Raw genomic sequence first — 27,831 nt, 5'->3', positions numbered from 1 at the left:
GGTCTTGAAGCCCTAGAGTGCAGCTTTGGGGAGTCCTGTCGTTGCTCTTACCTTTTCACTTGTACTTTCAACTGTTTGAAAAATTTGTGCCAACTGTTTCTTTGGTGTTCTATTTCTTTTCTTTCCTAAACTGCACGCACATCAGTGTGTTGGTGCTCTCGCTGCTCTTGCTGTGTCTTGGGAACACCTTTCTGGAAGTGACACCTTTCTTCACATGCACTTGTTACGCCTGAGAGCTCGTGCTTCTAGAAATCTGTTGGTCTGGACCTGGGTGGAGATCCTCCAGGAAGTGTTCTGAGCGCTCATCCTTTGATTTATGGTTTAGACGATGTCAGCCTTTCTGTGCTGATAAGAAAATAATGACTACTCCCCATTAAATCCACCAGATGGAAGGTGACACTCAGCGTTTGGAGTCTAGAAACAAAAGCTTAATGACATGTAAACACGTCCCCATCAGTCCTGACACTGGTCATCACTCCAGACCAATGCTCTACTCACATTTGCCCATTGCGTATCCAAGATTTTCATTGCATGCAGCACTGTCTGGTTCAGCTTCAAGGACAGCACCTTGACACGACACATTCCAACCCAAAGTTCCTATTTCCCAGCTCCATACTGTATGTCAAGCGCTTAAGAACAATGTCTTTTCATAGCTAAACCCCCACACACTCTTGGAGCAGAGATGAGAGCCTGGCACTTTTTCCTACCAGTTTTAAATATATACAACACTTTCTCCCTGCAAAACTGAAATATAAGACTGTCAGGACCCATTGTTGTCTGCCCTGAAGAGAATGGATGAATTAATAGCCATAATCTTATTTTTGCAATAAAAGGAAGAGTCGCTTGCTCACAAACTTTCAGTTCGATAGAACACCAAGCAAGTCTCCGAGTGTTTCAGAAAAGGCAAGCTCCCAATCTGTGGGCGCCATATGGAAGTGGCTGAGAAGGAGTTGGGACTTGGGCTGCAAAAGCTGTCAGGCACTCGAGAGCATATGGAAGTGGCCTGTTTGGGGCCGCAGACGGCCAGCATGGCTTCCTCCCTTTCTCACCAGTCTCTAACATGCTGCCACCGTCTACACCAGTGAAACTTACGAGCCGCTTTGAATTCATGGCTCTTAAACTGGTATTATCCTGTTAGTACCCTGGCTTATATTACACCATCCAGCCCAAAACTTAATTTTGCTTTGTTTTCCACATAAAGCAAACACTGCATTCCCGACAGTGAGCGTCTGCTGAGACAAGCTCTGAACGCTCCTGTTCATCCCTATTGTTTTCTTTTCTGGCAACACGGTGAGGTGCGATCCAACAAGACAGGGTGGAGATGAGAGTGGCGTCCCAGTGCACAAACCAGCAAAGGAGAGGGCACAGGGGTCAAAACTGCAGCCAGGAGTTACTTTCCTGGGGCCACAAGGGAGCTGAGCTTAGCGCGGGAAAGTCGGCACTCTCTCCAAAACCGATTACTCAGTTTTGTCAAGGAAACTTCTGAAATGCAAACAGGTACACATTTCACTTAGCTGTTTCTCCTGTGCTGGTTGGCTTTAAGGTAATTTAGCTGGCTGGACTTGGAACGTTTGGGTATCACTTTAATGTAGTGTCTCCCAAAAATGAATGCTGAATTGTTGCTTATAGTTCCCAAATCATGTTTTTTTGTGTGTGGAGGAGAAAAGGTACAGTTCCCTACACTGTTGTGGACATACAATCATAGACCCCCCCCCCCTCAGAACATGTGGGTTTGCTTCTTCTCTTAGAACTGGTGTCACGGCTCTGGCAAGAGAAAAAGAAAGAACGCATGCTCTTGACTAAAAATAATCTGTCTAGTGCCTAATGCTAGGTTATCAGGCAACAGCTCACCCGCTGGCGAGAGGGGAGATAGTCCTCCTAATCTGTCCTGCATTCCCCTTTGGTGTAAAAGGAGATCCAGCAGGCCTGGATGGGCAAGCCACCTCTATACAGACTGCAAATAGAAGCAGAAGTGAAGTCGTCCATAGCTCGGCACTCAGGTTCACTGGCTAAATAAGGTGATGTGCAGCGTTGGGTCCGTTCCTCTGACACGTCTCCCTGCTGACAGGAGTTGGGTGACAAGAGCAGGGGAGTCCACAGTGCGCTCTTGTTAGCGTTGGTCAAGAAACAAGCCCAGCAGCCCCGAAACGGAGCCTCTTATCGCCCAACCTCTCAGTGGCCTTCATAAAGAGCAGCTGCGGTCCCTCTAGCCTGGTTAGCGTGACAGCCCGCCTCACGGAGGGACGGGAACCAGAAAAGAGGTCCAAAGATGGACTTAGGTGGAGAAGGTTTCAAGTAGCTCCAAGCTGATAGCACATTTTATTTCATTAATCAACTCCCAAGTCTCTAATAAGGAAAAAACCCACAAGGGGTGGCTGGATATGAACTAGAGATCGAATGATACAAACAACAGATAATTGTTACTATTGACAGGCTATGCCGCAGGGATCAGCTAATTTCACAGATGAGAACAGCACAGAATGAGACAATGGCAGCGTAATGTTTACTCTAAAGGGGTATTATAGCCATACCGAATGTTTTTAATTTCTCTCGCATTGATTTTTTTTCATAGTACATGAATAAATGCGCACTAACCTAGTTAAGGCTCCAGCACATTCAAACCGTCATTTGGCCTGAAACATCCCAACACAAAGGAAATGCTGTATTGCAAATTATCAGCTGAGAAATGCTCGCAGTTGCCCCTCCTATCTAAAACAAACACGCACCTTCCCAGTTGCCATTTTAAGCAGAGGTCAGCAGCAGCATGCAAGGCTGAGATGGCGGGTACATCAACTCTGCATTCCGTGAGAAATGTTCGATATCCCTGAACCGAGTCTCCTCTGGCATCTAGCCCTGCACCCAGGCCCGTGTCACTTACTCGTTGGCAAGTGTCACCCAGTCAAACCACTGCCGTGGCAAACCATGCTGGCTGTGCTCGTGGGAGTCTCAGCTCCACCTTTCATGTATCTGTAAAGTCTTACAGAAGACAACAGAGCAGTCAGACAAGGAGCACAGAGCAAACCCACATAGTGTGGAATCTGCCGTGCTTTGGTGGACAGTCCTTTCAAAGTACTTGTGAAGGAACCATACAAGACGCTTAGCCAATTAGCCAATTGTCTATGCTGTACTGGGCAGTGCCCTTCAAGAATGTAATACAGTGCCCAGGACACAGTGGTCTCCAGTCACCTGAGTATGAAGAGAAAGACCATTGCACCCGTGAATACAATAATGCAAGTTCAGCATTGCTCCTGGTCTGGGCTTGTGGGATGCGGCCTTGAAGTACTGAAATAAGGAATCCCCCGCCCCCTCTTATTACAATGACAAAGACAGGAATATTAAATGAGCATCAACTAATTTAAATCATGGAATAGCCACATTGGGAGGAGGAAGTAATTCATTTCAGGGCTTCCAAATGTTGTCCTGGTCACTTCTCCCATCCTGCTAAGTTTTATGCCGCATTTAACCAGACTTTTAAAAAAACCAAAGTTTCTTAAAATGTACAAGTGTCTTCCTTCAAGTAAGATTGACTTAATAAAAGTCTCTGTCTCTGCACTGGAGCCCCTTTAACAGTGCTGAGTGTCCCTCCCAGGCTTCTGCGATAGGGTCTGAGCAGAGAGTCTCCCCGCCCTTTTAAGTTCCTCCGGCTCAGCACTGCCAATATGACAGCAACACTTAAAGCTGACCTTTTTCTGACAGAGTTGGAAATTCTCCTCCGGGCGACATGGTGATTCTTTAATGCTTATGCGCAAATTACCAACTGCCACACATTTCACAGGAATGTTCCAGAAGCCTGTGTTCATCTGCAGCGCTGGTTCAATGAAAACATCCTTCCTTGGTTTTAGATGTACTTCCCCACGGTAGAGACACTGTCATCCAGAGTAAGGGAACAGACCCCAGAGGTCTATCAAAGAATCGTTAATTTCTGTGAAAAGAACAAACTTGCTGTGATTCTTAGCATCAGTGCCCGTGCGTAGTGACTGAGAGGAGCATTTCCCTTATGTGATAGGTCTTACGGCAGTGGGGGTGGCAGCCTCACGCTCCCCTGTAAGAGGAAAGGACTTCAAGTGCTTGAGTCTCCTGGTTTTGTAGCCCCCTCCCCCAAACTTGGTCCAAAATTACAAAAATAAGTTAATAGCCTGGGAAAGGGTATTGTGCGTGTTCTGGTCCTCAGCAATTAGTCCAAAGACACCAAGTGGGTTTGAGCAGTCAGGACCTGCATGCAGTAAACGGCATGTGGTAGCATAGAGGGGTTTCAGAGCCTGAGGAGGAGGCGGGCACATGATGAGGAATCAGTGTTGTGACCCATGATGGGCGCTGGCTCACCAGGGGCAAGAAGACACCATAGAGAGGATAGAGAGAGTCGCAGGAGTGCCCAGTGTGGGACGGCAGGATATCAGGGCAAATCCTGTCGCGATGGCTGTCCTGGAACTGGAGAAATCGGTACTGGAGTGAGCTCATGTACACAGCTAGACAGAAATAAGCATGGCTGTGACATCTGTGTTCTGCCTCTGCCCACTGAGAGGCCCAAAGCAGCGAGAGTCACTATGCCACCACCATGAAAAGGGAGCACACTTCGTGGCCTTCGCTCCTTCACAGGGTTTAATAGGATTCAATTGGAAACTTCTGAAGTCTTGTTGATATGTTTTAAGTTTGTCTGCTAGTAGCTTTAATAACTTGCCAAAGTTTTAGCATGTCTGATTCTGACAGTGGCTCCATAGTGTCTCTCTGACTCCGCCCTTCTTTCTCCCAGCATTCAGCTTAGCTTTCCCTGCCTACCTAAGTTCTGCGTTGCTATAGGTCCAAAGCAGTTTCTTTATTTGTTAATGGTAATCACAGCACACAGAGGGGACTCCCACATCACCTCCCCTTTTCTGTTAAAACAAAAAGGAAGGTTTTAACTTTAACATAGTAAAATTACATATAACAAAACAGGTATCAAACAAGAATTACAGTTACAATATTTATATCTACTTTATCTTTTATCATAGCTAAGGAAAACTATAACTATAAATTTATTAACTCCATCAAAGGCTCCAGAAGGATATAATATTACCTAAGTAAACAGGAAGTGCATTGTAAGCAACTTCCAAAATTCTAGAATTGGCAGAGACATCTTGCTACCTGGACAGTCACCCAAAGTTTTTCTGTCCCATTGTGGCATCCAATCTTCAGCCCACATGTTCATAGCATCTAGCAGACTTTTCCATAACAAAGACAGTTCTTCCTATATTGGCAGTTTGCCAGTTTCTTTTTCTTTTCTTTCTTTCTTTCTTTTTTTTTTTTTTTGCCTGCAGAATGTCTAGTAGAGTCTTTTATGAATCAGGAACCCTGAAGGACCATCTCACCTTTAGGCACATTCAGCAGTCATTTCTCTGTGGGTCCTGCATGTCCAGTCAAGCAGTCTAGGCAAGAGCAGTTTCTTGACCAAATGGCCAACCAACCCCATAAGAAGACTCTTTGATGCCCATCTTCCTCTTGAAGTAAATTGGTGCTGCCAAAAGCCGATGTGTCTCACTGTCAAGAAAAGTCCTAAATTTTTAAAACATTTAAATGCCATATTCTGAAGGTCTCTGAAAGATTTGAAGAACACCTAACTAACCAAAATATACCTCTATATATCTAGAAAACCTAACTAGAGTCGCCATGATTCTCCCATTCGACACAGACGCAGGTTAAAATCTTTCCTGGTAAGCCACACCTTGTGGGGCTACACAGATATTAGAAATGGGTTAGATCAATACGTAAGAGCTAGCCAATAAGAGGTTAAAACTAATGAGCCAAGCAGTGTTTAAAAGAAAACAAAAAGAAGAAAGAAAGAAAACCTAACTAACATGACTACAATCTTGGCTATTATAGATGACTATTAACCTATATTTCTTAATTATACATTACATTTTAAAATGAACTACACAAACACAATACCTTAATCAAGGGCAGAAATATACATATACAATATAACAAAATTTACCTTAAATTTGTATCAATAAACCAAGATCCATACCAAAGCAAATTATTCATCTCTATAGCAGATCCCCCTTTAAATGTAAACAAACATTTATAAACAATATTTGGGAATATGGGTGTAGTTTTGTCACATCACGTTCCCAGTGGTCAGAGCAGATATGTTTGAGATACACTCTTGCCTTGTGAGGACTGAGGAGTAGATCCAAGAGGCAAGTGTAGAAGACACTTTCCAGAAGTCTGCTTGGAAGGGGTTCTCAAGCTGTGGGTCATGGTCCCTTTGGCAAACCTCTAGTTCCAAAACTACTTGCATTACAACTCATAACAGTAGCAAAAGTACAATTGTGAAATAGCATTGAAATAATAGTGTGGTTGGGGGTCACACAGCACAAGGAACTGTATTAAATAAAGGGTGGCAGCATTAGGAAGGTTGAGAACTGCTGACTTAGGGGGTTAGAGGAGCCACTTCTAGAATGTAAGATGTAGCATCTGCTTTTTCTTCCCCTGTACCCAGAAGAGTTTATCATGAGGAGCAAGGCCTTTGTAGCCTCCTCTGTGGATTCTTGGGGGCAAATGTGCCACTTCCTTAGAGTTGGCCTGAGGACACCAGGATGCTAGGCCAGGAGAAGTTGACAGAGGAGGCACAAAGAGACACCCCTCCCCAGGGCAGAGAGAACATTGAAACAGTGAGGAGGGGCTTTCACGTCATCAGGGAGGCCATCCCGGAGGAATCTGGACCTGAATGTGGAGGAAGAGGTAGAGGAGAAATCGGGCCACCAGATTCTCATGGAGACCAAAGGAAAAGACAAACTAAGAGGAAACAACTAACTCAAGGCGGTCTTTTCAGGGAAATATACTTACAGATACTGGAAGTTATTCTTAACACAGAGTTCGACTGCCTGTAAAATAGAAAAAAGTCTGAAATGCAGCGTAGGGCATGATAGCTTAAGAGGACAGTCTATCTGTGTCTTTCAGTGAACACAACACACACACCCTCCAGCCTTCACACATGCGTGCACACATGCACACACACATACACATGTGTACACACACACACATAAGCATACAATACAAGGAAACAGTTTCATCATAGTTGTGAACTGTCATGCTTAGCACATTGCTGTCTTTTCCCCTCCCTTTCTTCCTGGTTCATAATAACTATTTCTACACAGGTAACCGCTGTCTAAGAAAAATATACCCATGTTTAAAGTTCTACTGATGTTAGCTATCCCTGCAGCCTCACTGTCCAAGCTGGATGTTTTTATCTGCTCTTTCTCATGAATCTCTCAGTAGCTGAACTAAAGAAAACAAACTCCAGTGTTTGCTGCTGCATCTTCAGAATTGCAATCTCTGAAAGAGATTTGTGAAAGCCTGACCCGCCAATTCCAAGTGAATCTTCCAAATTTCCATAAACACTTCAACTGACCCCAAGTAGGAATGGAGTCTCAGCACAAGTGTAGTTCATGATAGGACAGCCACCGAACATCCCTACAAACATGGGGATACTACCCCATTGGTGTCAGTATAATGCCCCAAAGGCTAGCTACACTCTGGGCAAAACCTAAGGGATCAATCAGGCTCAGGGAAGCCACCCACTGCAATAGGTCCTCAACCCTCACTGCAGGGACAAGAGTGGAACCCGCATAGACAGGTCTAGGTAGATGCCATATTGCAGCCAAGGCCTACGTACACGGAGACAGAGTTCGCACACTGTGACAGAGTCCACATCCATGCTCCTGTAGGCAACACCCACTTTCTCCCTGTGATCATGGATCTCAAATGACCAACTGTCTTTCTGTGGATCCCTAGACAATTCTTATTCGCACAGTCTTCCATATCTGTCACATCGAGGACTCTTGCAGGGACTTCCCTTCTCCTTTACTGGAGAGACAGAGCACCCGGGTCCTGAGGACCTGCACAGTGGTACCTGAGGGAGTATTTCCAACCAACAGCTCTGGAATCTGTCACATTCCTTCAGAATCTGAGAATCCAGACAGGTTACGCTGTGGTGACCAAGATCCAGGCTCTATCTTGGTCAGACACAGTTCGGAGGACACCAAATTCAGTAAGTTAAGGAACATTGCTCCTGGATAAATCAAGCCATTGAGCCATGAGATTGTGGGAGTGAAGTGCTAAGCAATTGTGACTTACATTATAGAACATGCTCTTAATTGAAGTCAAGAAAGGCGATACACTGCAAGGAGATTTTATTAGTACATGCATGTGTGCACTGAAGAAATGGGCTGAAATTCCCAGGGATTGTTTCTGGGTGTTAGAGTCCCCCAGGCTGCCCCATCAGCTTGACTGTGCTGAGATCAAGAGGTGGAATGAAGGGCGCGTTGCTTGCACAGAAAAGTATTCCTTCCCTTCAGTACCATTTTATACATAGGTACAAGTGCGGTGTTTGCTGTCATTGCGAAGAACCTAGGCATTTGGGCAATTTGCCCTGGAAAGAAGGACAAAGAAAAGAATTTGATCCACTATGAAATAACACAGATTCTTCAGAAGCAGGACCCAGGGCACTCGACAGGCAGAGGCAGGAAGATGGCAAGTTGGATGGGGAAATCCTTTCAGGACAAGAAAGATAGAAAGAAAGAAAGAAAGAAAGAAAGAAAGAAAGAAAGAAAGAAAGAAAGGAAGGAAGGAAGGAAGGAAGGAAGGAAGGAAGGAAGGAAGGAAGGAAGGAAGGAAGGAAGGAAAGAGAGAGGGAAGAATTCGGGGAAGAGGAAGAAGAAAGGAAGGAAAGAAAACTAAATTGTTAAATGCGTAACTGCATAGTTTTACACCTTCATAAAATTATCCAGGAAACAGATGGAAAGATATGGGAGCAAATGGCAGATTGAACTACTTTGTTGGGCCCCAAGTGACCACCAGTTGAGGTAAGGTAGAGAGGCTGTTCTTGTGCCCGTACATCAGCCTGCCATTGCTCTCTGCAAACTGTGTGAGGAAAAGGATGACCCTGACCAGGCAGACCACATCTGTCTTGAGGAACAACACCCCCAGAGAGATAGCCTATAGGGGCTCCATTAGTTCTTTGAGGGATCTGAGAAGTACAGCAGCAGCCTGTTGGGCAGGGAAGGGACTAACTGGAACTGGGCAGTATTCCCTTCGTTTACCTTGATTGTGATGGAAATAGCCAATTGGATACAAAATGATGACAAGCCAAAGAAGATCACATGCTAGGTTTACAGCTTCTCACTGCTCTAGTGAGCCTAGAAGTTGAAGATGTACCAAGCTTATGTGTAAGGGCAAGGAGGGGACAGTAAGATGTTCCTACTGGACTGACATCTTTCTCAAATGAGCAGATACCGTCATCGTCTCAGGATGTGCATTGAGCCATGCTTGCAGTGGTAGATAGAGCTCTACACTGACTGAAACTGCCAAAATGTCTCAAAGTAGAACATTATAAACTGAAGAAATCTTTATTAGCATATACAGAAGTAAATAAAAGAATGAGCATGATCAAACTCCAGAAAACTTAAATTTCCGAGTAAGTAGTTCCCTTCCTCCCTAGAAAAGGCGGCCCTTCCTGTGGTGTGTTTACACAGCGGGAAGGTTTCCCTGTCATGAAAGTACCTGAGCTTCATGTCTGCCCTGAGAGCTCAGTGTTCCTTCCCTGCCTTCACCATCCCCCTCTTCTGAGAGTCCCCATTTGGCAGAAGGATTGCTCCTGGACTTCCCTTTCCTGGTCTCATAAGCTGTCTTGAGTGTGGCCACCAGGCCAGATGAAATTATTGGCCACACACAAGTCCTGGGCTTGAGCACAGTGGGACTATCAACTGAGGAGTCCTCCACTTCACACCAACTTCCTGGCTTCTTCGTGGTATTTGTAAGAAAAAAAAATTCTACAGTTGTTTTCAATATGAGGTGAACTAGTGTTCATTGGAAGTATTGCTAAGCATGGGTCTCCCACAGCTGGCTACCTGCTTGTCTCCCTTTGGGAGCTTCAAAGTTACAGGTCATTTTCTAGTGATTGAGCCTGGGGAGAAGGCAGCCTCAAGGTTCTCCACTGGATAAGACTCTATGTCCTTAGCCAATGACATGAGGAAGAGAGCCACCCTGACCTATGAAAGCAGAGGACAGGAACTTTACTTTCCTGATTGACTAGCCTCTTCTCTGTTGTCTACATGGTTGTGCCTGGCTGCTACAGTGGTAGTGGGGGGGTAGGGAAGAAGAGACCAGAAGGCTGCAAAAGCCTGGTCAGAAACACTTGCAGGGGGTAGGAAGGCTGTGTTTAGCACAGGTGCAGGGCTGGGTCTCCCAGGAAAAGCAGGTCTCACGTGCAGGTATCTGGAAAGCAGTGGTGGGCATGTTGGTGAGGTAGCCAGGGAGAGACCAGTTGTACTCTTATAGGTAGCCACATATGTGAAGGCCTGTAAATAACACAGCCTGTGGGTTTCCCAGATGTGCCCTGAAACAGAACACAGTTGCTTCCCGTGAGCAGTGAGGATCAGGTCTCTCCCACACATCATGGGGTTCCTGCCCTTTCCTCAATCCTCCTCCACTCATCTTCTCCATGACCTCCTCAACACCATGCCACGAAGCTGCTTTCAGAACAAAAAGGAGCCCCTGCCACTTTAAGAGCTTCCTGCTGGGCCCTCATCAGACTCCTAGGTAAAGTGAAGGACCTTCGAGAGAGCCCTGAATGGAAGCTGCACTGTAGGCTGCTATGACACAGTGATGTCATACCCACCCTGGTGGATGATCCCATATAGGCCAATGGCTGCTGATGCAATTGTTTATATTGTTCTATTATTAAATAAAACTCAGGAGTCAGATATTGGGGTAAGAATCTGGTAGATCCACAGAGCAACAGATAAACAGTCTGCTGACCCTGCCTCTCCGTGCTTTCCCCATCTGTCCTTCTAGCCCTATACACTCAACCCATCTTGTACTTTGTTTTACCTGAGATAAAGTTCCAATCCCTAGAAGCTGAATATTTACCTCCTAAAGAGGCCAGTCTGGATGCCAAGATTTTGGTGAAATTAATTGTTATATCTGCACCTGTGTCAGTAAACCTTCAATCACAATGCCATTTATTTGTACTTTTAGCTGTGACCTTTGATCATTTACAGAAGTGTGCCAAAACGCTCATTTTATGGTCTCTCCTGAAAATTTTGTTTTTTATCCTGAAGTTGTTCTGTCATCCAGAGCAGTATAGATTTTAACAACAGGCACTAAGTCTTTTAATTGCTCTCTGGAGGAGTTCCCAGTGCTGACAGGGAATGATTGAACCAAATTTGATCCTGGGGCCGGAGAGAGGCCTCCTAAGGCACTTCCCAATGGCAAGTCCCATGTTGATCTGTATACCTTAGTCCAATGTGGCCTTTGCCGCACCTTCTGCATAATCCAGAAGACTGGGACCTTCTCTTTGAATTTTCTCTAGAACAAACACTGTTTCTAGGAATGCCCTGCCTATAGTTCTTTTTCAGGTGATCTTGTTTACCACAATTAAAACATCTTTTGATTTTTCTTACAATTTTTAGAACTCACTTTTCCTATCAAAGTATCATCATAAATGTGTGATCCAATATCAACTACATTTCTAATCCATTTATCTATTGGTGCCAACCTTGCCTTAAAGGACTAGTTAACATTTGTATTCTGAATTAGCATTTTCAAAAGCCAAAGATTTAATTGGTATTTGTGTAACTTCTGGATCTGAAGTTATTTAGAGCTATTTAGAGCTGAAGTCAGTCTTTGTAAAAAAAAAAAAAAAAGAAAGAAAAAAAAAGTAAAGGCTTCTTTTGTGCTTTGTATAATTTTAGTAAATGACTCAGTCCTCTTTCCTGGTTTGACCCTGTCCCAAGCATTCAAAATTGTGCTATATGATATAGAACCAAGGTGTGGTCATCAAATATAGACTGTTTTTGCAAACCAGCATACTGGCCTTCACCAAGGAGCTGGTCTGGGGAAATTTCAGCACCTCTAGCCTTACCCCATTGTTTTATGACCCTAACTTCCTCTCTCTACCACGCTTTCTATTGTAACTGAGGACCAACTTACAACACTGTTGTCCATTCATCTTTCCAGTCTTGTGGAATAATTCTGTTCCAAGTTGCCCATAAATTTAACATCTTCTTCACAAAGGGTGAATGCATGCTATATGAAATGACTGCTTCCTTAAATCTCTTCAAATCTAAAATTTCTACAGGATCTCAGTTAACTTCTGCGTAGTGTTGGGGGCACCTATCATCTGGTGGTCATTTTTGTCTGGTAACTTAATAAGTTAAGGTTGGTTTTCTAGTGACCTTGGGCTTCTCCTGTTTAGTTTCACAATGCAGTGGTGTGGTAGGTTCTGCTCTAAATTTCTGTATGTGGTTGAATATTTTTCTTAGGTCTTTCTAATAATTTTATCTTATCAATTTTTTTTATATTTGGCACCAAAATCAGACCACTTTTTTAAGGATAAAACATAAATTACCAAACAGATTCAAACCATCCATTGTGGAATCATACATAGTCCTAACTTCCTTTATCATAATATTGTTCCCCACTCTTAATGTAGAAAAGGCTTTTTAAAAAATAAATAAATAAATAAAACCTAATTCCTCCCTTTAGAATGGCAGGTGTCTCACCAGATCTGCTGACTCTAGTTTTTCCACAGCAGCAGTGGGGGAGCTGCTCAAGGGGTGAGCAGCTAACTACAGTGACAGTGCCTGGCTGTGCAGGCAAGGGGGGCAGGCACAGCAGGATGCCTAGAGCTGGGATAGTGTGCCGCAGCTGGCTGCATGTCCTGGCTGAGGGCAACTGCAGCTGCTCACTTGCTGTACGGGCTGTATGGGTAAAGAGAGTGAGCCGCCCGGAAAGAGGACTTAGGGAGACTGATAGACGAAGCCTGCAAAGCTAGGATGTGGCATGGGAGGGCACTGGTCACCTGAATGACAGAGCCAGCTAGCAACGACGTCCTTTGGGGGTGGGGTGAGCAATGTTCAGAAGCTGCTGCAGGGAGATGGAAACAGAAAACCCTCAACTCACAGGGGGTAGGGGAGCCACCTAAGTGGAGTCTGCCAACAAGAAGAGGTGATGGCTTTGCTACCACATGATCTAAGGCTCCATGTTGAACACCAAATGTAGTAAGCTTTCTCATCAGACTTTCTTTAGAACACCAGCCTACAAATAATGATACAGAGACTTGTTATTAATTATAATAGCTTGGCCTTTAGCTTTGGCTTGTTCCCAACCAGCTCTTATAACTCAAATTAACCTGTTTTTATTAATCTACATTCTGCCATATGGCTTTTTACCTTTCTTCTATTCAGTATATTTGATTCCCTCTGTGTCTTGCTGGCATCTAGCTGGCATCTAGCACCTAGATTCCCCAGATATCCCACCTATTCTCTTTCTGCCTGGTTATTGGCTATTCAGCTCCTTATTAAACCAGTCACAATGACACATCTTCACACAGTGTAAACAAATATCCTGCAACAGGCTTCTCTGAAGCTCTTAAGAGTCCTGGAACCAGTTCTACTTGGCCAGCACATCGCGATAAAGTGATTTCCCATAGTGCCACTGAAGGAGGCAAACTATCTTGATGCCCCAAAGCCCATCTGACCATTTTACTCACCCTCTTTATCCTTGGCATCTTCTCTTTTGTGCCCTCTTTTGTTGCAGAAGCTGTGCATATCCAGCTTCTCCTGTGTTACGCATATATCCAGAAACTGGGGTAGCCAGAGAGGGAGAGCAACAGAGAGATCATTTCCACAGCTGCACCCACTCCAGCCTGCGATTGGCTGGATAAGTGGTCCCTGAAGTTTAATGACTGCATTAAGCCTTCTCTCCTACCATGGTTTGCGGTACTTGAGACAAAGAGAGGAACCAATGAACCCTTCCTACTTCCCTCTGCCAAGCAAATGCTCATAGACACTGCCCCACTAATCACAGCTCTTGCTCAGAATTGGGATGTCTAGAAAATGGTCCGTCTGTATAATTCCATGCAGCCACTAGCCCTTGGGCAGAGGTAGCCTGTAAGTAGAATCTGTGAGCTAGAATGTGTTGTAAGTACATGAGCCTTCTAAGCCCAACCAGAGAATGCTAGGCATGCGTTCAGTGTTTGAAAGCGAACCCTTGTCCCTCTCTGCTAGATGGGGGCTACTCATCTAGAGTTCATGTAGAAGTGGGCAGGCAACCACTTAGAACAAATGGAATTAACATCTTTTATTTCGATGAAATGAGCTACCTCCTTGCCGTGTACCTGTGCCAGCTCTGCTCTTAGTGTTGACCTCTGTTAACGCAGGTGGCATTCCACAGGCCTCAAGGCTCCAGGCTGAAGAGGGAGGAGCCTGAGACTAGTGACTGGGGATGACCACACAGTTATATTCATTCCAGTAATATTTATTCCTAAGAGAACACGTAAGAGCAAAAAAGTGGAATCGTGTTTCTACATCAGAATGAGCCTGCCTGCCCTGGGTATGACTTTCTACTGGAATTTGGAGAACTGTAGATGCCCTCAGCTGCTGGAACAAGGTGATCTAGACACACACCTCCCCCATTTCTTCTGACATGTAGGCTCTCTGCTCCACTCTCGGGAACAAAGAGCATCGTACAGAAGCAGGTGGCCTCAGCTTAGAGAAGGAGACACTCACTTAGAACAGTACGGTCCTAAGGAGTGTTTAGGCAGGGATTTAGGAGACCAAGTAGAGAAGCTAATTTTTATGAATGTCAAAAGGAGGTAATAAACAAAGAAGACACCACCACTGGTCCTTGAAGAGCAAGAAGTAAGATGGAGACCACGGATGCCCCTTGAGTTGACCATCAGCCTTGGTCTTCAGGCAGCTTCCATGGAGAGATGAGACCAAAACTTGGCACCAGCCGGGAAAACAAACCCATGAGAGTGGAAGAAAGAAGTCAATCCACTCTTGAGAGAATTTGGTTGAGAATGGAAGTCAGGGTGTATCTTGGTAGAGTTGGGTTTAGGCTGATTTTTAAGATGAAAGTAACATGGCCACATTTAAAGGTAGATAATCTACTGGCTAAGACGTACTTGGATTTACCTAAAGTTGGAAGAAGCAGGCAGCAGCAAAGAGGGCAGGCAGGATCAGATCGCTCAGCATGGTGGGAGGATCAGAGGTGGCCCCTATTCTGCCTGTCTGTGGAAGGCTCACACACCTTAGAGGGCCTTCTTTTGATTACCCAATGACAATCTTGAAACCTGTCAGAATACATTCCCTGTGTCCCCTGTTGTCAGTAGCTGCTTCCCATGCAGACACCACGGCCACGAAGTAGGCTGTCACGGGAGGGCCTTATGATTAGAGAATTTATAGCTCAAGACTGTGGTGCTCTTTGGGTTCTAGACTATGAAATATCTGCTTCTGCTTCTTCAGCGTCTTCCTTGGAGAAGGACATTGTCGTATGTGCAGTGTTGGCCAATTTTGGTGGCTGTCCCCCACAAAGGAAATGCTATACTGCTATAGCTCAGATTCCACAGCTGGCCAGAGCCTCTTGTCTATCCTTTTACTCCCGAAGACATTCTCACTTTTGAAAGGTTTTTACATCTATATTACGGAGATTTATTTTTAATTTTTCAAAACTTCCCTGCTATCCTCCAAAGAGCCCTAAACTATAAGTTCCTATTTAAATTCTGCCCCTGGCAAGCTGATTTATACTTGAGTGTGGTGTTTTATTATTGTCGAATGTCACTTATAAGACAGGGGCTTTGGGGAAACCTGCAGACTTTCTGATTTTTCCAAAGGTCGCTTGGTATATGACTGATCTCTGAGCACTTTTTCATCTTCAACCATCTGGATGTGTTCACATGTCCAGGGTCACCGTGCTGTAGGAAATGCCAAGACCATGTGGTTAGCAATGCCAGAGAAGAACCACGGCTCCCCTCCTGCCTGACAGAGAACACCCATTTCCCCTCAAACTGAAATGTAGTTTACACCCAAGGGAGCGGATTGGCTGCCACCCTTGCACCGCCATCTTCAGGCGGCTGCTTCTGTGTGTGCTTGGGTCTACCTGGTCGTCCATCTTGGTTTTCCATGTTTGTGTGTGCCTCCCATCTTTCCCTCTTGGAAATGCATGTTTGTCACGGGAGACTAAGCTTTATCTCCACTGCAGCCCCAAGCCCAGGCTTTCTGAAGAATTCCATCAGTATTAACCTGCTAACTCATTAAAGAAGGAGTCAAGCAAATGGCATCTCTTTTGTGCTCTCTGGCTCATTGGTCGGGTGGCTATGTGATGCGGGATTCTGGGTCTCTGCCCACCTTCAGATGACTGAAGGGCCATGACCAATTAAGGATGTCTCTTCTGGAGACAAGAACATAGTGAGAAGAGGTAGAAACATGGCGAAGTTCCACCAAGTATTTGCCTTCCTCTAAGAGAAACATTACATCATGGTTTGCATTCACCCCATTTTGCAGTAGATAAAATACTTAATAATTTCCAACTTAGTATTTTCTATAAACATTTTTACCAATGTAGTTGAGTAAATTATGAAAATGGGAGATAAATTAGCTGTTGTTTATTTTTTGTTTTTCTTGAGCAAAACAAAAACATTCAACTTTTGATGACAATTGAAGACAGTGGTAACACTGTCCAAAGCGCAATCCTCCTAATTATAATACGGAATGGGGTGGGCTCTGTTACCCTATTAGTCTTTAGAAAGCTACATTTCTGCTTGCCTAAGGGGTCATTTGAAAAGTTTTAAATGCCACGAATAACACTAGTATAAGGTCATGAGCTAATCCCACTGAAGTCTATTTCTCTTGCAAACTCGTCCTCTGACATGGAATGGCTTATACTGTTGATCCCAGTAGTCTTTAGCCTCAGGGTTTGCTCACTATTCTAAACCACATCATCAGCTAATGCTTGTAGTTACCAGATAACATAGCCATGGTCTATATTGTTGAGAAGATGCTTGATTTACACATGCAAGTGCCGTCTGTTCCTGTCTTAACACATGTGTATCTCACATGCACCTAAAACCCCTGAGGCCTTTTGCTGATATAGAATATTCCCTGAGAAATACTGCAAGAGAATCTCTGACCAATCCTTCCATTTCAAATTGGTTAACCGATAAATAACATGATTGATGGTATTCAGCAACATAAAAATTAATTTTACTCTACAATTGAATATATGGTCAAATTTTCATATCTCCATCTTTTAAGGAGGTGTCAGTTTGGTTCTTAAATGAAGTGTTTTGCTAATTTGTTAGATATTTTGTTTGTAATAGAATAATAATAGCAATGGAAAAGTCTTTGTTTTAGCAAATGAGTTTGATGTTCAGTAGCAAGTCATTAAATCCAATCAATTCCCAGGATTCACAACTCTGTTCTTAAATAGAGACAAATAGGTTTTTGATTTGACTCTATGGAACATGGTGGTTATACTTTGATCGAGCCTATAACTTAGTGTCATTGGGATGACGGGAGAGCTGAATACCAAGACAGAACAGAATGTGAACCATTTAACTAAGAAAAGTCTCCAGAAAGATCTGAAATGATGGGCAAGTGATTCGACAGATTCTCTCTGCTGTTGAAGTCTAAGGCAACACCCCGCAGTTTCCTGCTCCATCTCAGGTGAGAACAGCGTTAGCCTGACCATCACAGAGCTCACGCTTGCTCTTTGGGTGGCTCTCCTTTGATCATAGTGCCTTCCATCTTATTTCCTCTCAATATTATAAAATACGACACAAGATCTTCCCCTTCTGAAGAGTTCCCTAAGCTGCCGTCCCTTCTGCGTGTTTAGGCACATTCTTCCTTCTTCGATCACCACACTGGTGTTGACCCATCTCATCCTTCAAAACAACTTTGGGGTTTCATTTTTTACATTTCGTTGTTTATACAAAGGGAGCATGTCTGTGCCAGAGGGCATGTGTGGATTTCTGAAGAAAATGTGAGGAAGTCAGTTCTCCTCTTCCATTTATGTGGATTCTGGGGATCCAAGCCAGGTCATCGGGCTCAGTGGCAGAGCCTTTCCTGCCTAGTCATCTCACAGTTTCATTCTAGTGTGCTGTCACTGGCCAACAATTTGGTTGTTCATGTCTGTGCCCCCAAAATGACTCTCCTGAAATAAAATGGTACCTGTTCCAGCATCCCCAACAACTAACCCCGTGGTCAGCACTTAGCATGAGTAACTGATTATATATGGGGCCGGTCTTCCCACCTCAACTGACTTTGTCTAGAAATTCCCTCACAGACACCCAAAGAGCCATCTCCTGGGCAATTCTGCATCCTGTCAAGTGGAAAATTAGTGTGAAGCATCCCACTGGGTTTCAGGAACTTCCTCTTTGAGAGACTACGAGGTCTGAACTTCAAAGTCTGATCATTGACACACACACACACACACACCCCTGCCTGGAACTGTGAGCTCTTCCAGAGTCACAGAGAAGACTCCCTGGTTGGGTCTCCTGCTGTCGCCACACACTGAGACTCAGTGCCTCCCTGCACAACTTCTTCCTTTAATCATGACCAGACGGCGGGGCATTTGTTCTTTAATTTAACACAAATGCTATTTGTGCATGCATGCATGTATATGTGTATCTATGTGTGTGTGTATCTATTGTGTGCATATGCATGTGTCTATGTGTGTGTGCAAGCAAGTTGTGCCAACAAGACGGTGGGTGGTCAGCAACTTAGCCAAGTCCAGAGTTTGCCTCAGAAGCTCAGCTTGCTGAGCCACCAAGGAGCGGAACTGGAGAATGGTGACCTGGAAGAGGTGGGGAAAGATGTAAGGGGCAGCTGGGTAGGGAACTGGCATTAGGAATGGAACTCACAAGATAAAGAAGCTGCAAAGTGGAGAGAGAATTTTTAAAGACAAACACACACACACACACACACACACACACACACACACGGTACAATTTGTTTCTCTCTAGGCACAAGCTCTCTGCTCCCATCCCTAAGGCGTCCTTACTACTGTCCTCCTGAAGAAATCTATAGAATCTCTACTAGTGAATGCAGCTTTTGTTGTTGAACTTTAGGTCTAAAACGCCAGGGTGGGATCAGGGGGGTCAAAGATGCTGAAGCTGCCTCACCATCACTGTGGTCTGACCACCTGCGAAGTGCTGGCCCTTCAGTACCCCGCAGGGTAAACTCTGTTGAATTCCGATTGCCCCTCCTCCTTACTTTCCCTTCAATGTGCAGTCTAGTCAAGTGAAGGCTACTGTTTCCTTAGGTGTGAAAGCTAGCAAACCAAGAACTCCTTCTTCACTGGAGACCCCACCAGAGAGATCTCATGGGTGGTGCCTGGGGTAGGGAGATGACCAATCAGAGTCTCAGGTCCTGGCCCTAAGTGTGAGTGTCTGATGAGCAATGAGAGCAAGTTCTTGCCCTTGGTGATGCAGAACTATGAGAGGCAGGATCCCTCCAGAGCCAGCAAGTGCCTGTGTCTCAAACGTGTTCATGTTCTACAGAGATTTTTCCTGCCATCTTATTGAATTTTTGTTTGAAAATGAAGAGAGAAAACTATTGGATTTCTCTTAATGTTTTTAAATCCCTCAAAAAGCAACTTGAGTCTACTTGATATATTTATCTGTCAATCTCGCTTTAATTCTTAACATAAATTACGGAGAAAATTGATGTTTGGTGGTTTTAGGCAAGTTTTTTAGAGAAAGATGAGATTTTATGCGCCATGTGTATTTCATTACCTCATAGAAAAAGGTGAAAGTGCAGTGTGCCTTGGGAGTTAATACCTTTATGACAGAGTGTCCATGGGTTAAAATCAGTAGAATAACCAGCTGTTCACTTAGGTTATTTTTAACAAAGTTCTCATTTTTTTCTCAAGCCTTTATATATTTACACATTAAATATACTAGAAGGGACAACAGGTTGGAATACAATGCAAATTCTTAAGATTTATAATCTTTCCAACTTTGCACTGGAGAAGTGGGTGTTTAGAGGACTGCTCAGCCATAATCATTGTCCCCTCTTTAGTGGGAATGGCGTGGCCAGTACCACAGCTGACCAGCTCACTAGGCTCCACATACTCTCAGCTCAGGAACTCTTCAGACGGGTAGAATCAGGGCCGTCCAAGTGACCAAGGCTAAAAGAAAGAGCACAGAAGCAGCCTCGGAATTAGACCTGCTGGATGGTTGGAACAAAGAGGAACACACTTTACATTGTTGGCTCAGACAGGTGAGGGACTGAGTCCCATTGGGGAGCCATAAAGCTCGGTAAACTGGTTCCTTGGAGGCTGGAGGAGAAACATGAATGAACTAGAGACCACACGTAAGCTCAAGGGATGGAGGCATGTGGTCAGAGGTACAGAGGCATCTAAGTCTCAAGAAAGTCTAACTCCTCCAGAATCCATGCCGTTTCCTAAGGATAAATATGGTGGAAAACGGGACGGGATGGGTGAGGGTGTGCTCTTCTGCAGAGTCAATAGTGTCACTGCCCCGTGTGTCTAGCCGAGAGACAAAATGCTTGCTTGCCTTCGCTCCCTCCCTCCCCTTTTCTCCCTCTCCCTCCCCCTTTTTCCCTTCCCCTCCCTTTCTTTCCCCTCCCCCCTTTTCTCTCTCCCTCCCCCTTCCTCCCTCCCCTTTTCTCCCTCTCCCATCCTCTTCCTCCCTTCCCCTTCCTTTCTTTCCCCTCCCTCCCCTTCCCTCCCTATCCATCCCTTCTTTTATTTCTCCCTTCCTCCTTTCCTTTCCTCTTCTCTCCTCTCCTTTCCTTTCCTATCCTTTCCCTACAAGCCAAAACTGAGCTCATGAAACAAAGCAAACAGAAACCCTTTCCACTGAGCGTTATCTTGACTGTTTTCATCCGTGCAACAACAATAAAGCAACAAAAGAAAAGTGAGATCAAAAGTCAGGAAATGGGTTTAGGTTCGATCACAGAGAGCGCTTTCCTCCTGTCCTGTGGGGCCCACTGAATGGGGCTGGATGGAAATCCTGTCCTCACGACATATTTAGGTAAATGGTAACCATCTGTTGAGTTGGACCGAAAGCTAAAGGCCAGCCGATAGCTCAGGTCTTGATTCCATCAGTTAATGCTGCCGTCACGGCCCAGGGGCACACTACTCACAGGGCAGTGCTGGGGGCTGTGTTTGTCTCTGCATATTCCTTGGTACAGCTCAAATGCATTTTAGAAAGCACCACTTGCCGACTGGCAGGCTGTAATCACTGTAGCACGCTCACCTGATCTACAGGGCACAATTATCTTCCCTCCATCATATAAAATGCCTCTTCCAATAAAAGGCCAAAGAGCGAGAGACAGCGTGTGGTCACCACACAGAAGGACGATAAGATCACGTCAGACGTTCCTGTGCATTAGCAAACATTCACAAACAGGGGAAATTGGAATTGCTCATCCAATATGTCTCAACCTACGTGAACTCAGCTAATAAAGTAACCATGGAAAAATTAATATGTGTAAGCCGGAGCACCTTTATGGCACTTACCAGATTATTGCGTGGCGACGCTTGTAGCAAGGACTGTTCCCAAACTGCAAGAAGGAAAAATTCTTTTTTTAAAATACTTGTTTATTTATTTATTTATTTATTTATTTATTTATTTATTTATTATGTATACAATATTCTGTCTGTGTGGATGTCTGCAGGCCAGAAGAAGGCGCCAGACATCATTACAGATGGTTGTGAGCCACCATGTGGTTGCTGGGAATTGAACTCAGGACCTTTGGAAGAGCAGGCAATGCTCTTAACCACTGAGCCATCTATAAGCCGGGCGGTGGTGGCGCACGCCTTTAATCCCAGCACTCGGGAGGCAGAGGCAGGCGGATCTCTGTGAGTTCGAGACCAGCCTGGTCTACAAGAGCTAGTTCCAGGACAGGCTCCAAAACCACAGAGAAACTCTGTCTCGAAAAACCAAAAAAAAAAAAAAAAAAAAAAAAAAAAAAAGGAAAAATTCTTTTTATTTTATTTAAAAAGATGATGATGTCTCAAAATATTATAGAGAAAATTGTTTCTTTGGTGTCCAAATGAGTGCGCTCAGGCCTAAACCAACACTAAATGGGTCTCCATCATGTCTCACACACCGAAGGCAAAACAGACCTTGTTTTGCCGATATTTCCATCTGCACGCAAATGTCTTTTTCTCTACCCAAGGAAACACTGCATTATGATTAAGTGGATCTGGGTTTGTATTTCTATTGCTGTGGTTTTCTAATCGGTCGGATAAGTTTGAATAAATGTATTAACCCATGCAAGCAGACGTGGACCTATCCATGTCTGTCTTTTCTCTGTAACTGAGACTCAGTAACCGTGGCCATGTATTGTATTCCTGGATAGTGCCATGGGCCGATTCCACTTGAGTTCTATATGAAACATCATCCCTAGCAGCGTAGGACCGGCCTCTCCCTCAGCTCTGCACACCTGGGTGCGCTGCCACTGCCATGCAGAGCCAGTACGAGGCGAGACTACCGCTGGGGAGAAGCTGACCCACTAGACTACCATGGAGAGAGCCTTATCCGCACCTGGCTTGGATTTACTCAGGCCATGAAGAGGTGTCACATCTGAGATGTCCCTGCAGCTCTGTCTCTGTCCTTTGCAGACACCAGGGGACATTCCTGGCCACCCCTGGCCTTCAGCATTCCCCTAAGTGTATGCTGAGATCCTCAAGCCTCTTTCTATGTTTGTCAGAAACTGATCTTTTATTTCCAGAACAGGACACGGAGTTGAGTTGAGCCCCCATGTCCACATGTAGGTAGGCACAACAGGGACAGCAGGGTCATGGACGGCCACCTCTTCATCACTGAGTCCATGGGCCCATCTGACCCCTACCGTGGTGTCCCTTCTTCTTTCTTGTCCATCCCACAAGTAACTAACATTGCTCAAAGGCCAAGAGCACTTGAGTCAAACTCTGGAATCCTAACTTGATTAGTGTTGTAGCATTTTACTTTAGGTGAAAAGCAGTTCTTAATTGATGTGTGTGGAACATGTGCATGAGGCGGCCAGACCAATATTGGCTTCTTCCTGAGTTGCCTCTACCTTACTTCTGGAAACAGGTTCTCTCAGTAGACTGGCTAGCCAGTGGATCCCAGGGACCCTCCTAGCTGTATGTTCCTAGTGCTGGAATCACATGCCAGCTTTTACATGAGTGCTGGGGGCAGAACTCAGGTCCCCACACTTAGCAATCGCCTGAGTTGGTGATGATGATGATGATGATCATGACCACAATTACTATTATCATTATTGCTTCAACATTTAATCTTGCCAAGCATGGTGACATACACCTCTAACCCCAATACTCAGAAGGCAGAGGCAGGTAGATTTCTGTGAGTTCTAGGCCACCCATGTCTATATCATCAAACCCTATACAAGAAAGAAAAAAAATTAACCTAAGTCCAAGTCCTGGGGATCAGAAGTAAAGTCCTAGAAGCTGTCTCACGGCGGCTAAACCAGGGCAGTGACCCTCCGTGTCCTACAAAAGCAGTAGGTGTGACGACCAAACATTGCCACAGAGGCCTATGAGGGCTCAGCACTGTCACTCGCGGTCTTAAATTTGACCTCCTGGCCGCATCTGTGCGTTTACCCAGTGACTCGCAAAGATGATTTCAGTGCCACGTGTGGCTTCAAATAAATCCCAAGTGTCTGTCTGATCAGGAGCCTTCTCCACCCCATGTCCCCGAACAAGGGAAAGCTGCGCACTTGCTAATGTTGATTCCATCCTATACTGTGTCTGAGTCTGTCCTTTTGGTGGATCCTTCTCTGAGGAGAAATTCCTCTCCTGGGTCTCATCTTTAATTCTTCCCGCTGCATTTGGTTTGTGCAGAGTGAGTTTGTGATATTTTTGTAAGAGTGTAATCTAGGATCTACCATAAATGATCAGCATCTTCTGTAGGATTGGACCTAAAATGTGACCTTTAGGAATACACTCTGGACACTGGGGACACTGCACCCAGTGCCCAGCTACTGTACAGTAACTGACGACCTCTATCCTGGGAGCAAGCTGCCTTGTTTGCCCTTGTCACTATTCCCCGAGTTGAAGCCCTGCTGTGTGCGGTCTGTGCTATAGAGAAGACTCCCCACCTCATCCCTGCAGGGCCAGTGAGACCCAACACAAGCCCCAGGCATGAGAAGCCCAACCACAGCAGCAGTGTGTATCACAAAATGTGAACTCCTGCTTCATTCCCAACGTGTCGGTCCTGCAAAGATACCAGCCCATCCCGGTGACACACTTAAGTCTTCAGAACCTCAGTGTGATCTTTAGGGAGAGTGAAGTGGATAATGTTGAGTGAAGTGTGTTTTAGACAACACCGGTGTTAGAGCGTGAGATCTTAGTATTGGCAAACAGTGTGTCTCAGCCCCTGAGAAATCGCATAGTGATAAAAGCTGCTGGGCTTTAGTAAATGGCTACACGGCTGTTCTGAGTGTCCGTCTAGGAAAAAACTAATTGTTCGCATGTTGGTGGTGGGGGGGTGAGGGGGCTTCATCTTCTGCCATTGATGCTTTTAAGCACCCATTTCTGTTTTCTAAACTACATTTTCCAACAAACAGTATCGATTTCGTACATTTCATCATTTATAATTGAACTAAGTAAACCAGGACGTCATTTTGCCAGAGGATGTTAAAGAAAGATTATTCTGGTTTTATCTTTGAACATCAACTTTGGAGGCACGTTTTAATGCAAATCAATTCCATAAACTATTTCTGTTAACTGTTGGGTTTGTAAACCATCGCCTTTTCAAAATGTCCATTTCTGTCTGAATTATTATTACTGCCTGAAGTGAAATATATCATTTAGCAGGTTATCAGATTTGGGATGCTTTTGATGTAGCCATAAAGGACCCCCATTGAGCATGGCCTTGTTTCTCAGAAAGCAGCTGACCCAGCCAGGCCATCACACACAAAGGAGGGTATTGATGGTTGTGAGTTGAAGAAAGGCAGGATCACACTTCCTGGAGCCCCCACCCAGTCTTCTGTCCTTTGTCTGTCTTCTTCCTTGCTATCTCATTCAATCTCTGCTTCCTAAGCCTTCATTCCAAACACAAACACACTCACACGTGAGCGTGCACACACACACAAACACAGAAACATGCACGCACTTGCACACACACATGCATGCACACACACACAAACACACATACCACTAACTCTGCTCTGCTGAACTCCCAGCCAGCAGATATGCTGGGGCCCTTGGGCCTTTTTAAGGAAAAACATCCAAGGCAACTCTTGACCTTACCCCTGAGCATTGTCTTTTCCACCTCAATTCCTATATCCAAGGAAATGAGAGCATCTTCCTCTTTGTCTCCTATCCACAGCCACATCCTAGAGAAACAAAGAGCCCTCTTCCTCATCCCCATGAGTCTGTCCCCTCGGGACTCCAGAGGCCTGTCACCTAGGACGCAACAGTTGCCCTACAAAGTCCTCCACAGCAAAGGACAGGCTGTCTACATCTGTGAAGCAGATACAGAGGTCCTTACAACTCTTTCTTTGATAATGGCCAAGGATCCAAATTAAAATGCAGGACAATGATGGGGAGGTCCAAGCTCTGAGAGTATAGTCATCTGGCATCCTGCCTCCAGCCAGGAAGCCACTTCCCTTCTAGGAGACCGGCCTTTTGATGTGGTGAGAACCCAGGGGAGGTCAGTGGACGTGTACCTTAAGGAACCCATGCAAGGGTTCCCTTCTGGGCTGGAGAAGGCGTTGCCCTTTCTGCCTTCCATGAGCCATCCTAGAGAAACACAGCACAGTTGCTGTTGGGAGCCATTCTTCTACAGACACCCTACTCCCTGTGTGAGGTCAACTCTGCCCTCCTCTCCCCATAGAACCCTGCAGTTCTGCCTTTGTTTACTGTTTGTCTCTGGACTTTCTTAGTGAACCTGTGACAAGAAAAAAAAGTAATGTTGCTAAAAGCATTAAATGTCGAGAATTACAATGTAGTTTGGCTCTTCTCCCGTATGTGCTTCTATATCCTCCATAACATAAGGTGCTAAATCAACCGCTCTCGTCATGGCTGTTCCCGCATGAACACAGAGTGAAACACAGGGCTCGGCTCAGAGCAGAGCCAGAAGTCGGAGTGTGCCAGGCCCCATGCTCCTGGTAGGCCGAAGCTCCTGAGCAGCTGGCAGGCCCAGCTAAGTCTGCGAGCCTCTGGTCAAAGCTACACTCTTCCCATTAGCTCCTCTAGCCTGTGACTTCTGCGCAGCCCATCCCAGAAGCCTTGCCACTGTCCCATCTCATCTGTGAACCAAGGAAATGTATCTCCATCTCTCCAGCCCCATCCAGATCAAGAAAAACTCTTGCTGCTTTTGTCTACTATGAAATTGCTTTGTTCTGCTTTGTCTTGTGTGCTAAGCAAGCTCCTCTGAAAAAGCAGATTCCTGTCAGGTGGAAACTCAGAGTGCTGGTACAGTTTGTCATCTCTCCCCTCGGTACCCCACAGACCTTTTAGTAAAGTCAAAGACTGCCCCATGCCCCAAACCCTCTCTGAGAGGCAGCCGCCTCCACACTCCACAGAATGGCAGCTGGTACCGCATTTCTCTCTGCTCTGCAGAGGGTAGAGTAATAACAACAAGAAAGGGATGCTGGTGCCAGGCAGAGAGCTTGCCGAGTGTCGCATGGGTAGTGGAGAGGCCACCACCATCATGTGCCCTACAAGAAAACATTCCCTTTTGTGTTCCATTCAGCTGTGGTTGAGAATAAAAGAAGGCTTTGGTACCCGCTATTGTGCACAGAGACCATGCTCACAGTCAGGCGGCTGAGGTCTGCTCAAGCGCCGTGTTGCATTTATTCAGTATCTTCATAACATTGAATGAAAGTGTGTTTGCTTTGTAGGTATTTGGGGGCCAGTGTTAGGGTTTGGTTTGGTTTTGCATGTACTTTGTCAAAAGAAATCTTATTGCCAATCCTCTATTATTTGAATATTTTCGCAGTACGATCTATTACAGTAGAAACTCACTCTTGTAAGAGGCGGCCTTTCTCTCCCCTGCACACCCATCCAGAAGTGACCTCTCCGCTACATTCCTGTCCAGAAGTGACCACTCCCCTGCATTCCTGTCCAGGAGTGGCCTCTCTCTCCCCCCCCCGCTCCCCCCCCCCCGCATTCCTGTCCAGAAGTGGCCTCTCCTCTGCATTCCCATTCACTGTTTGTCCAGAAGTGGCCTCTCCCCTGCACTCCTGTCCAGAAGTAGCCTCTCCCTTGCAGCACTCCATCCTCTGCTTGTCTGGATGTGGCAATGGGTGAACAGTCACTTCATCCCACTAAACCGTGCATCCCTTGTTTCCAAGAGAAATCTAAATCTAATCAAAAGCTCCCTGACATCTGACAGCTTCCAGGTTTCTGAATAGTCTTGACTGAGCAAAGGTGAAGGCTCCCTTCCAGGGAAAGTGCTCAGCTGTCTGCCAGTGCAAGACAACACTGGGGCCCAGCTTGTGTGTGACCCACATTTTCGGCATAGGTGATCCTTTAGCTGCAACAGAAACACAAAGCCATAATATATTGGTAATGATGTGTGGCTACACAATAATTATCAGCTGAAACGTTAGGGGGTCTTGTCCAGCCTGCTCACCACCTCTCCAGGAAGGTGGAGGCAACAGTGCTGTGTCTGCTTCATAGAATTCCACATGACGATGAAGAACCAAGTGTGCAGAGAGCCCTTGCCAAGGACTCCGCAGCTCCGGCTCTGCCTTGAGGAGCTTTGTGCCCGCCCAGGCAGCACCTGTGACTTCGCCATATCCCTGCCTCAGCATCTTAGCAGACCCTAAACCAGTTGCTTACATCAGTCTAAGGGTCATCTTCAGCCTAGTGTCGTAGGCTGTGCCAGTTAGATTCTACAGCTTTCTGCTGCTCGCCACAGCTCAGGAGATCTTCGTCCCAGTGCACAAGGGACAGGGTGCCTAAGTCCCGTAACTGGCCCATCCTAACTCTCATCTATAGAGCAACGCAGCAGGTTAAATTTCCAAAGAGCAGTAAGCGGCTCCTTCCCTCCCTGCAGTGTAAGACAGTCTTGTGTCCATGGGCATCGCAGTC

At 45.4% G+C, this 27,831-nt stretch overlaps 1 protein-coding gene and 1 long non-coding RNA gene across 2 annotated transcripts in view; one reads left to right on the top strand and one right to left on the bottom strand.

Moving 5' to 3' along the window:
• Window positions 1–27,831, top strand: part of Pacrg (parkin coregulated) — a 452,266-nt gene that overhangs the window by 379,970 nt on the left and 44,465 nt on the right. The gene's annotated exons all lie outside the window — the stretch shown is intronic.
• Window positions 65–13,905, bottom strand: LOC130870449 (uncharacterized). Its single transcript, XR_009056706.1, has 5 exons — window positions 13,529–13,905; window positions 6,823–6,860; window positions 3,684–3,922; window positions 2,879–2,976; window positions 65–345 (listed from the first exon to the last, which is right to left on the bottom strand). It is a non-coding gene; the product is annotated as an uncharacterized LOC130870449 (long non-coding RNA).

The sequence above is a fragment of the Chionomys nivalis genome, chromosome 2 (genome assembly GCF_950005125.1).
Source record: "Chionomys nivalis chromosome 2, mChiNiv1.1, whole genome shotgun sequence".
NCBI lineage: Eukaryota > Metazoa > Chordata > Mammalia > Rodentia > Cricetidae > Chionomys > Chionomys nivalis.
The sequence above is the reverse complement of the archived record's forward strand: the minus strand, read 5'-3'. Positions and strand labels throughout refer to the sequence as shown.